The 12,935-nt window shown below is 40.9% G+C and overlaps 1 protein-coding gene across 8 annotated transcripts in view; it reads right to left on the reverse strand.

The window, feature by feature from the left end:
* Positions 1-12,935, reverse strand: part of LOC132395815 (protein CASP-like) — a 739,549-nt gene that overhangs the window by 529,335 nt on the left and 197,279 nt on the right. The gene's annotated exons all lie outside the window — the stretch shown is intronic.

Here is a 12,935-nt window from a genome sequence, read left to right on the forward strand (position 1 = left end):
CAACTTTTTCCATCCACACAGTGGTCAGTATATTAGAATGAGCAGTCAAAAGAAGTGGTTGAGACAGGTACACTACCAATATTTAATGGTTCTTCAACAGGTACATGAATAGAAAAAGCTTCAAGGAGTATGACCAAAAGCAGGCAATTGGGACTAGCTTAGATGGGGAACTTGTTGGCATGGATCAGTTGGTCCAAAAGGCCAGTTTCCATGCTCTGATTCTGACACTAGCTAAGATACTAGCTAAGATGCCACTCAGTATAGCTGGGGTGACAAAATAAACACAAGGGAACGAAAGTCAATTGGACTTAGCATCATCAATCTATCCCTGAAGAGGTACTCCTTCTTTGCAATATCAGTGGCACTAAGTTTGTGGAGACAAATACCTCTTCGCAGTGAAGTCCACACTGCTGCAAGTCACTAAATCCCTCAATCCAAGACAAAGTTTCGGTCTACATTTTTTATCTCAGATTTCCAATACGAGACATGAACTTACAAACAGTTGACTTAGCGGTGAGTGTTAAAGTCATGAAAGTCAACACATTATAAACACAACACATTCTGCAGATGCTGAAAATCAAGAGCAACACACACAAAATGCTGGAAGAACTCAGCAAGTCAGGCAGCATCTATAAAGATGAGAAAACAATCGACACTTCAGGCCAAGACCCTTCATCAAGATTAGAAAGAAGATGCCTAATAAAAAGGTAGGGGGAGAGGGAAGGAGGACAAATTAAAAGGTGATAGATGAAGCCAGGTGGGCAAGGTTAAATGCTGGAGGAGGAATCTGATAGGCGAGGAAAGTGGACCAAGGAAAGAAGGAGGGGCAACAGGGGTACGTGATAGGCAGCTGAGGAGAAAAGATACGAGGACAAATGAGGAATGAAAAAACAGGAAAGGGAGAGGGGAAAAGGAAAAAGGGACAGAAAATTACTGGAAAGGAAAAATCAATATTCATGCCAACAGATTGGAGGTTACCTAGACAGAATAAGAAAAGTTGCTCTTACACCTTGAGAGTGGTCTCATCATGGCAGAAGAGGAGGCCATTGACTGACATATCAGAATGGGAATGGGGATAGGAATTAAAATATTTGGACACCGGGTAAGTCCTCTTTTGGCAGATGGAGCTGAGGTGCTTAACAAAGCGGTCCACCTATTTACATCAGTCTCACCAGTGCACAGGAAGCTGCATCGGGAGCACCAGATACAATAGGCAACCACAACAGATTCACAGGTGAAGTGTTGTCTCACCTGGAAGGACTGTTTGGGGCCCTGAATGGAGGTGAAGGAGGAAGTGAATGGGCAGATGTAGCATTTCCTTCACTGTGTGCCAGGAGGGAGATCACTGGGGAGGGACAGGTTGTCTCCAGGGATGAGACAGAGAGATTGAGAAAGGGGAGAGAGCTGTCAGAAATGGACCAAGTGAATTTAAAGGCAGGGTGGAAGTTAGAGGTAAAGTTGATGAAAATTATACCTTAAAAACGCATTTAAAAATGATCAATAATATGGCTTATACTGAATGTCACATGTTACGACTCCATACCTCAACTGGAGTTGTAAGAACCAGAATATTTTAGCAACGCACACAGAGTGCTGGAGGAACTTAGCAGGTCATTTCTATGGAAGTTAATAAACAATTGATTTTTCAAGCTGAGACCCTTCTTCAGGACTGAAAAGGGAAAGAAGCCCAAAAAAAGTGGTGGGGGGGGAGTGGAGGAAGGGAAGTAGAACCAGCTGGAAGATGATAGGTGAAGCCAGGTGGGTGGGAAAGGTAAAGGGTAAAGAAGGAGGAATCTAATAGGAGAGGAGAGTGGACCATCAGAAAAAGGGACAAAGAAGGGGCACCAGGTGATAAGCAGGTGAGGAGAAGAGGTGAGAGACCAAATTTGGGAAAGAAGGAAGGGGGAGTGAAAATTTTATCAGAAGAAATCAATGTTTATGCCATCAGGTTGGAGGCTACCCAGACAGAATTTGAGAGTGGCCTCATCGTGGCAAAAGAGCAGACCATGGACCAATATGTCAGAATGGAAATGAGGATAGGAATTAAAATGGTTGGCCACCGAGAAATTCCACTCTTAGTGGATGGAGTGGAGGTGTTCGACAAAGCAGTCCCCCAACTTATGTTGGGTTTCACCAAAGTAGAGCAGGCCGCATCAGGAGCACCGGATACAGTAGACAACCCCAGCAGATTTACAAGTACATTACTGCCTCACCTGGAAGGACTGTTGGTAGCCTGAAAATATTAGTATTATCTTGTCAGCCCAATACAATGGGCGAATGTTAAAATTTAGAGGAAATTTAAAGGATTTAAATAGAATTTAGAGGGGAAACTAGCTGAGCGACAAGCCAAGTATTTCCAAAATAGTACGGCTGCAATATAATGCTTCTTTCTCCATTTGCTCTCCTGCACAAACTACAAAGAACACAAAGGAAGCTGGAAAACACTCAGCAGGTCAGCATCATCTATGAAAAACGAATCAGTTAACATTTTAGGTCTGGTACCCTATATCAGAATGGGGAAAAGGGAAAGCAAGTAAGTCTTTGGTGACAGGGAATGATGGATAAAATGCAGCATATCGCTTGATAAGTTGTCTCCATCACTTTCAACTTTACACAGCTTGGTTCTACTAAGATCCACAAGCTGCACCCTCCAAACAGAAGCATTGTTATAGCCTACTCTTGCCACACCAAAATTTTTCTTTTTCCCCAGGTCCAATCCCTTCTCACTTACATCTAAGACATTTTGTAGAACATCAAGTTGAATAAGTCGCTGGAACTGGATGAGATGTGCCCCAGGCTACTGTGGGAGGGAAGGGAGGAGATTGCTGAGCCTCTAGTAATGATCTTTGAATCATCAATGGGGACAGGAGAGGTTCTGGAGGATTGGAGGGTTACGGATGTTGTTCATTTATTCAACAAAGGGAGTAGAGATAGCCCAGAAAATTATAGACTAGTGAGTCTTACTTCAGTGGTTGGTAAGTTGATGGAGAAGATTCTAACAGGCAGGTTTTATGAACATTTAGAGAGATATAATATGACTAGGAATAGTTAGCATGGCTTTGTCAAGAGCAGGTCGTGCCTTAAGAGGCTGATTTAATTTTTTGTGGATGTGACTAAACACATTGATGAAGGAAGAGCAGTAGATGTAGTGTACATGGATTTTAGCAAAGCATTTGATAAGGTACCCATGCAAGGCTTATTGTGAAAGTATGGAGGCATGGGATCCAAGGGAACATTGCTTTGCGGATTTAGAACTGGCTTGCCCACAGAAGGCATAGAGTTGTTTAGATGGGTCATATTCTGTATGGAGGTCGGTGACCAGTGGAGTGCCTCAGGGATCTGTTCTGGGACCCTTTCCCTTCATGATTTTTATAAATGACCTGGATGAGGAAGTGGAGGGATGGGTTAGTAAGTTTGCTGATGACACAAAGGTTTGGGGTGTTGTGGATAGTGTGGAGGACTGTCAGAAGTTACAGCGGGACATTGATAAGATGCAAAACTGGGCTGAGAGGTGGCAGATGGAGTTCAACCCAGATAAGTGTGAAGAGGTTCATTTTGGTAGGTCAAATATGATGGCAGAATATATGTAGGGTTCTCAATACCAGTAACCATTGTGTCAACTGTTAGAGCTAACAAAATGGCTTCTCTGCAATGCTATAATAGGATTCTGTGTCTGGTATGCTTGGGTTATGGCTACTGATAAGGGGAAAAATAACCAATGGACAATTGTTATGCTATCTTGTCTGTGTAAGCTGAGTGGGAGTTTGCAGTCTTTTTTGGGAGGAGAGTGAGGAGGACCGACGTGTGTGGAGAGGGCAGCGGTTCCAGAGTGATGGATACTGTATGTCAGCGGTTTGGATGGTGGCCAAAGGCTCAGAAGGTCGTTGTGGAAGGAACTGGAGGCGTGTGCTCCAACGTATTAAAATATGTACACAAACTGACAACTTATTATTACTTCGGCGCCTTTAGGTTATCTATTTCTACTAATCCATCACTAAGAAATCACTATGAAGTTGTAATTATTTACTTGCTTTTGGATATTGTCGGATATTTGTATTGTGAGCATGTACTGGGGGGGCATTACACTACTGGCGGGGCGACGGCAGTTCACCTAGGCGAACAGGCGTCAACTGGGGGTATGGAGGCTACATATGGTATTAATGGTAAGACTCTTGGCAGTGTGGAGGATCAGAGGGATCTTGGAGTCCGAAGGACGCACAAAGCAAGTTTGCTTTGTGGTTAAAAAGGCATATGGTGTATTGGCCTTCATTAATCGTGGAATTGAATTTAGGAGTCAAGAAGAAATGTTGCAAGTATATAGGACCCTGGTCAGACACCACTTGGAGTACTGTGCTCAGTTCTGGTCGGCTCACTACAGGAAGGATGTGGAAACCATAGAAAGGGTGCAGAGGAGTTTTACAAGGATGTTGCCTGGATTGGGAAACATGCCTTATGAGAACAGGTTGAGTGAATTTGGTCTTTTCTCCTTGGAGCAGCAGTGGATGAGAGGTTACCTGACAGGGGTGCATAAGATGATGAGAGGCATTGATCATGAGGATAGTCAGATGCTTTTTCCCAGGGCTGAAATTGCTAACACAAGAGGGCACAGTTTTAAGGGTCTTGGGAGCAAGTACAGAGGAGATGTCAGGAGTAAGTTTTTTACGCAGAGTGGTGAGTGTGTGAAATGGGCTGCCAGCGACGGTGATAGATGCGGATACAATGCGGCCTTTTCAGAGACTCTTGGATAGGTACATGGACCTTAGAAAAATAGTGGGCTATGGATAACCCCAGGTAATTTCTAGAATAAGTATACGTTTGGCACAGCATTGTGAGGTGAAGGGCCTGTATTGTGCAGTAGGTTTTCTATGTTACAGAAACATAGAAACATAGAAAATAGGAGCAGGAGTAGGCCATTTGGCCCTTTGAGCCTGCACCGCCATTCAGTATGATCATGGCTGATCATCCAACTCAGATCCCTGTACCTGCTTTCTCTCCATACCCCCGATCCCTTTAGCCACAAGGGCCGTATCTAACTCCCTCTTAAATATAGCCAATCAACCGGCCTCAACTGTTTCCTGTGGCAGAGAATTCCACAGATTCACCACTCTCTGTGTGAAGAAGTTTTTCCTCTGTTACGTACCCGTGACACGTGACAGTGGTGTACTTGTCATGTGACAGGTCTTGAAGCTATACTGGACTTGTGATGCTGGAGTGACATCATTTTCCCACCAGTAGAGGTCATGTGACAGGTTTTTTTTACAGGGTATAAAAGGAGGACCCCTCCCTGTGAGGAGGGGCAATTCGTGGCTGGATTTGCCATGTTGACTTCATGTCACTGCGTGATTTAATGTTATGACGCAGTTTAGTTGAAAGATGAAGTTTTATGTAATGCCTAAAGTTTAAAAGGTCATTGCTAGCAGTTGCTTTATAATACTGCTAGTTGAGAATCAGTGGAGGGTGAAGATCGGAGTTCGGAAGTTAAAAAACGAGGAAAGTCGATTTCGACGGTGAAACAGGTTCGACCTTGCTTGATCCTCATTCAGAAGGAATTTGTTGACTGTTCTCGTGTTAATCCCTGTGTATAGCAGAAAGGATTGGGAACAGTTTTGTAAAGGAAAGGTCAGTGCCTTTAAGCCGTTTCATTTGTCCATCTTTGTAAAATTCATCGTGGGAAAAGTAGTTCGACTGGGAACTGCAACAACACGACGTGAAAGAGAATTTAAATCGTCTTAAAAAGTCTCTCCCTTAAATGGACTGTAAGCATTTTGAACTTTTGCAATACTACTTTGAAGAACTGTTTTTGCAACATCGCTTTAAGAACTGTTTAAGCTGCCGCACAGCAGCTGATTTCCGATTACGTTAGTGATTTGTTTACTTTTGGGGGGTTTGTTTTCAGTGTTTAATAAACGTGTTGTTTGTTATAAAAACCCCTGCCTAACTCATATATTTATTGTTGCTTGAATCCGTAACACCTCATCTCAGTCCTAAAAGGCTTCCCCTTTATCCTTAAACTGTGACCCCTCGTTCTGGACTTCCCCAACATCGGAAACAACCTTCCTGCATCTAGCCTGTCCAATCCCTTTAGAATTTTATATGTTTCAATAAGATCCCCCCTCAATCTTCTAAATTCCAGTGAGTATAAGCCTAGTCGATCCAGTCTTTCTTCATATGAAAGTCCACCCATCCCAGGAATCAATCTGGTGAACCTTCTTTGTACTCCCTCTATGGCAAGAATGTCTTTCCTCAGATTAGGGGACCAAATCTGCACACAATACTCTAGGTGTGGTCTCACCAAGGCCTTGTACAACTGCAGTAGAACCTCCCTGCACGGACTTCCCGTAAGATGGCGATTGCTTGGCTGCTCCGAACTTTTGTTCCATTATTTTCGCTATCTTTGCACTAAATGTCTCCATTTTTTAAACCTTAATTAGGAACTTTATTTGGTTTCTTTTACTTGCCTGTGAACACATCTACTTTACAATGTCTAGCAAGAGTTCTAAATCCGAGAGAAAGGAAGTTCCAGCTCTGCCTTCTGAGACCCTCGCTGCGCTGGAACAGCATCGAGATGGCATTTTAAAGGAACTTAGAACTGCTTTCAAACAGCTGGAAGCCAAACTGGATAGGATCAACGATAGAGTGGACGAACATGCTGAACACTTATCTCGCATCGACTCTCTGTTCCAGCCTTGAAGAAAAAAATAACAAACTCCTTTCCAAAATGGTGGATCTCGAAAATGGGAGCAGACGCTGTAACCTTCGAATTCTTGGGTTGCCAGAAGCCACCGAACGGGGATCAACCCTGAAGTTTTTCGCCGAGTTTCTCTGTGAGATATTCGGGAAAGATCTGCTTCCAAACCCGCCTGAGCTCGAAAGGGCACACAGGGTCAACGTTCCCCCCAGAATTCTGGGCTCCCGCCCGCGACCGGTAATTTTGTGCTTTCATCAATACCAGGTAAAACACCGTCTGATTATGGAGGCACATCGCAGAGGTACTTTTACTTTCCAAAATACAATCATTCGCTTTGTGGAAGATCTTGCACCCCAGACCTTAAAGATGCGCGCTGAGTTTAAAGGCGTAATGAAAGTGCTTTTTGATCGTGGTTTTAAACCCTTTCTTCGCACTCCTGCCGATTTACAAATCACGCTTAATACTGGAAAATATAAGTGGTTTAAGTCAGTGAAGAAGGCTGAGGCATTTGTTGCAAGTCTTCCGGCTATCCAGCCATCTTCAGAACCCGATCGGACCTCCTAAAATGGTGGATAAGTACTTCTCATAGTAAAATAACTTTTTTCTGGACTCAGACTTTACTTGAATCACTCAGACATTATTTATTGAAACTCTAAGGGCTGTTGACAATCTCTCCCTGGATTTGGTGTGTCTTTTTTAAATAGACATTAAATAGTCCCTATGGACGTTTAAATAGTATTTGTGTAATCTATTTTATTCTTGTATAACTTTATCTATAGAGTTCTACAATTGACTCCAACTTGTTTTGGAGGTTTGAAGTCTTTATTGAAGGCCTCCCTGTTTGTTGGTTCACAATTTAACTGCTGATTATTTTATTTTTTTAATTTTTTTTTCACCTTTTTTTTAATCTTTGACTTTTTTTTCCTCTCTGTAAATGGTTGATAAGTACTCTTCTTGAATCTATAATTTTCCCCTTCCTCCCTTTTTTTTTCCCTTTCTCTTACTTTACTCTTCCATAATTTTTCGCGGGTAGGTTAGTTTTGGTTTTCTTCCGATTTTCTCTGTATTAAGTTTTATATTTCTATATTTGTAGTTATGTTTTCTAGTGCATAAACTAGTTACTATTTGCTATAGTATTTATACGGAACTGCTGTTAATGACACAGATCTGGAAGTTATATTTGGGTTAATTTTTTTGGTAGAGCTAGCTGCTTTTTTTGGTTGTGGTTTTGGGTTGTGTGGGTGGGGTGGATTTTCCAGTTCCAACATCACTCACTGTATTTATTGTTTGTCTTTATTGCTCAGGACATGTTTATGTTTTGATTTCACGAATCTATGTTTACATTTCTGCTCCTAGACTGCTATTGTATTGCTTGACTTTCTATATGCCTGCTGCCTTTTATGCATTAGTAATTGATAATGGCTAGTGCACTTAAATTCGTGAGCTGGAATGTAAAGGGATTGAATCACCCTGTTAAAAGGAGGAAGGTATTCTCACATATTAAACAACTCAAAGCTGACATTGCTTTCCTTCAAGAAACTCATATTCGTTGTTTTGATAACTCCCGGCTTCTGTCAAAGTGGGCAGGTCAGCATTTTCATTCATCCTTTGCCGCTAAAGCTAGGGGAGTCTCCATTCTTATTAACTCAAATATTCCTTTTGAACTCCATAATAAAATATCTGATACAAATGGTCATTTTGTTATTGTTTCTGGTAAACTATACAACACTAAAGTTGTACTAGCAAACCTGTATGCCCCCAATTTTGATGATGTCAACTTTTTTAAACGTTTTTTTTCCTCACTACCAGACTTAAACTCATACTCTCTTATACTGGGTGGTGACTTCAACTGTTGGTTAGATCCCAATCTGGATCGATCATCCTCTGTTACCAGATCACCTACAAAATCTGCCTTAGCTATCCAATCGTTTCTCTCTAATTTTGGTATCTCTGATATATGGCGTTTCCTTCATCCTACTGAGAGATTATTCTTTTTTTTCACATGTTCACCATACCGTCACTAGAAATGACTATTTCTTACTCGATACCCAACTTATTCCATTGGCCTACTCTTGTGACTATCAGAGTATACTGATTTCTGACCATGCCCCAATTACTCTCTCGCTGAACTTTCCTGGTCTCCCTCAGAGGAATAAACACAGGCGGTTTGATTCAACTTTATTATCGGATGATGATTTTTAAAAATTTATTAAGGATCAGATAACCTTTTATTTTAACACTAATACATCACCTGAAGTGTCATCCCAGATTGTCTGGGATGCCATGAAAGCATATCTGAGGGGTCAAATACACAGCAAATCTCAACAGAAGATCCTGTGCAGATCAATTAGACCTCATTAACCAGATTAAAGAATTGGATCAACTATATGCTCAAACTAAGAACCCTGAACTATACAAGAAGCATGTTGAACTCCAAACTAAATTTAATCTTCTGTCTACTCAACCTGTCGAACGTCAACTTCTCGAAAGCAAGAGTCGCTTTTACATTCATGGGGATAAGTCTGGTAAATTTCTAGCCAATCAGCTGAGGCATTCCAAAGCCAAACAACATATCACAAAGATCTGGAAGGAGAACAGAGACTTTACATCGGATCATTTAGAAATTAATGACGCATTTAAAAATTTTTATTCTCGGCTTTATTCCTCTGAATCTTTGAATGAATCTTTGAATATCTCTGCTGATCAACTTTTAAAGAATCTAAATATTCATTCACTTTCATCTGATTCTAAAGCCAAACTTAATGCGCCTATATCATCAGAAGAAATATCTTTTGTAATTTCTGCACTGTCCTCAGGGAAATCTCCTGGACCTGATGGGTTCCCCGTAGAATTTTACAAATCATTCTCTTCACTTCTTTCTCCTCAGTTTCTTTCAGTATTATCTGATTTGTTTAATTACGGCAAATTGCCACCCTCTTTCAATGAGCCATCTATTATTCTTCTATTAAAAAAGGGCAAAGACCCAACAGAGTGTTCCTCGTATAGGCCGATTTCTTTGCTCAATGTTGATGTAAAGATCTTAGCTGAAGTTTTGGCTCATAGATTAGAAACCGTTATTCCCTCCATTATCTCTGATGACCAATCAGGTTTTAGTAAAAACCGTCTCCCATTTTTTAACATCCGGCGTTTATTTAATATCTTATACTCACCTCCAACTGGGATTCCTGAATGTGTTATTTCCCTCGATGCGGAGAAAGCATTTGTTTGTATAGAGTGGAACTACCTTTTTGCAGTCTTAGAAAAATTTGACCTCGGTCAAAGTTTCACCTCTTGGATCAAATTGCTGTACCTGTGTCCTACTGCTTCTGTTTTAACTAATTTTCAGAAATCCCAAGTATTTAATCTCAAACATGGCACCTGTCAGGGATGCCCCTTAAGTCCCTTTCTCTTTGATTTGGCTATAGAATCTTTGGCGATAGCATTTCGAAATTGTCCTGAATTGACCGGGATTTGGAGAGGGGGTGTTGAGCATAAAGTTTCTCTTTATGCTGATGACTTATTACTCTTTCTCTCAAATCCATCTACATCCTTACCTCCAATGTTTTCACTTCATGACCAGTTTAGCCAGATCTCTGGCTATAAACTTACTTTACATAAGAGTGAACTATTCCCAATTAATAAAGAAGCACAAGAATTAACATTTCGTGATCTCCCTTTTAAAGTAGTCCATAATCAATTTACTTATCTTGGAATTACAGTCACAAGGAAGTTTAAAGATCTCTTTCATGAAAACTTTGCCAATCTTTCATATACTATAAAACAGAGTCTATTACAATGGTCACCTCTATCTATGTCTTTGATAGGTTGTATTAATGTTGTTAAAATGTATGTTCTCCCCAAATTTTTATACTTATTTCAATCTATCCCAATTTTTATTCCTAAATCTTTTTTTGATTTTTTGATTCCTTAGACTCTATTATTTTGTCATATCTGTGGAAGAATAAGCGCTCTAGAATTAATAAAATCCATCTCCAAAAATCTAAAATACCGAGGGTGGCATGGCTTTACCTAACTTTCGTTTATATTATTGGGCAGCTAATATACGTTGTGCTACCTTTTGGTCTTTCTTCCATGGCCAACCCGAGTGCCCTAATTGGGTGACAATGGAGTTGAGCTCCACTAAAGAATTACCTATCTCTGCACTTCTTGGCTCTGTACTCCCTAGTAGTTTGTCCAGATTAATAGTTAATCCTCTTGTTAGACACACTTTGCGTTTATGGGCTCAGTTTAGGAAATGCTATGGTTTCCATGGTTTTTCAGTTTCCAGCCCTGTCGTAGATAATCACCTTCTTTTACCTACCACGTACGATTCAGCATTCCATGTTTGGTATAGGAAGGGCATTAGATGTTTTTAAGATCTTTTCATTGATAATTGCTTCGCTTCTTTTCAGCAGCTCTCTGTTAAGTTCAATCTGCCCAATGCTCATTTTTTTAGATATCTCCAAATTAGACACTTTATTGCTCCTTTAATTCCTAACTTTCCTGAAATGCCTGCAAAAAAATGCTATGGACTTATTTCTTTCCATTAATCCACTAGGTAAAGGTTTAATATCAATTATTCAAGATAAATTAGCAGCCTTACGACGGGCCCCTGTGGATAAAATTAAAATTGCATGGGAGGATGATTTAAATACCTCCTTATCTGATGAGAGCTGGGACACGATTCTCAAATCAGTTAACTCAACCTCTCTTTGTGCTCGCCATTGCCTCTTACAGTTTAGGATTGTTCATAGAGCCCATATGTCTAAATCTAAACCATCTCAATTCTACCCGGACATTAGTCCGCTCTGTGATAAATGCAAGAGGGGCGAGGTCTCTCTCATTCATACGTACTGGTTCTGTCCTAGCTTGGAGAAATATTAGAAAGATGTCTTCACTACGTTATCGTATATTCTGAATCAGCACCTAGAACCAAACCCCTTAATTGCTTTGTTCGGTTTCTGGGGCGAGCCAGATTTACGTCAGAGTCCGACCAAATGCTGAATATTATCCTTCGCCTTTCTCCTGGCTAGACACTTGATCCTCCTTAGATGGAGAGATGTCGCCCCGCCCACTCATGCTCAATGGCTTAACGACATTATGGCCTGCTTGGACCTCAAAAAAATTCATTATTCAGTTCTTAATTCGGACCTAAAGTTCCATAAGGTCTGGGGACCTTTTATCGAGTACTTTCATAACCTTCCTCTTGACTAGGGTTTTTTTTTCTTTTCGATCCCTTGCTTTCAGCTCCCTTTTTTTTGCTGGTAGTAGGCATTACTATCCTCTATTGCTAAGTGTATTTACAGTCTGGGAGTTTGATTGTCCTGATTTATATTCTCTATATTGTGTTGTGGTTGGTCTGGAGTTTTTTTTTTGTCTTGTGGGGCTTGGGGAGGATACTAAGTTTACTTCAATTTAGGTGCTTTTTTTTTTAAATTCTCTTTCTCTGTATCATAATGTCATTGTATGCTTAATTTTGCACTGTATTAATGTTCCTCATTGTGATTTGGGGTTTTTTTTAATCTGTAAAATGTATAAAAAAACTAATTAAAAAAAACCTCCCTGCTCCTGTACTCAAATCCTTTTGCTATGAATGCCAACATACCATTTGCCCTTTTCACCGCCTGCTGTACCTGCATGCCCACCTTCAATGACTAGTGTACAACGACACCCAGGTCTCATTGCATCTCCCCTTTTCCTAATCGGCCACCGTTCAGATAATAATCTGCTTTCCTGTTCCTGCAACCAAAGTGGATAACCTCACATTTATCCACATTAAATTGTATCTACCATGAATTTGCCCACTCACCTAACCTATCCAAGTCACCCTGCATCCTCTTAGCAACCTCCTCACAGCTAACACCGCCGCCCAGCGTCGTGTCATCCACAAACTTGGAGATGCTGCATTTAATTCCCTCGTCTAAATCATTAATATATATTGTAAACAACTGGGGTCCCAGCACTGAGCCTTGCGGTACCCCACTAGTCACTGCCTGCCATTCCGAAAAGGTCCCGTTTGCTCCCACTCTTTGGTTCCTGTCTGCCAACCAATTCTCTATCCACATCAATACCATACCCCCAGTACCGTGTGCTTTAAGTTTGCACACTAATCTCCTGTGTGGGACCTTGTCAAAAGCCTTTTGAAAATCTAAATATACCACATCTACTGGCTCTCCCCTATCCACTCTACTAGTTACATCTTCAAAAAATTCTTTAAGATTTGCCAGACATGATTTTCCTTTCACAA

The sequence above is a fragment of the Hypanus sabinus genome, chromosome 6 (assembly GCF_030144855.1).
Source record: "Hypanus sabinus isolate sHypSab1 chromosome 6, sHypSab1.hap1, whole genome shotgun sequence".
Classification (NCBI taxonomy): Eukaryota; Metazoa; Chordata; class Chondrichthyes; order Myliobatiformes; family Dasyatidae; genus Hypanus; species Hypanus sabinus.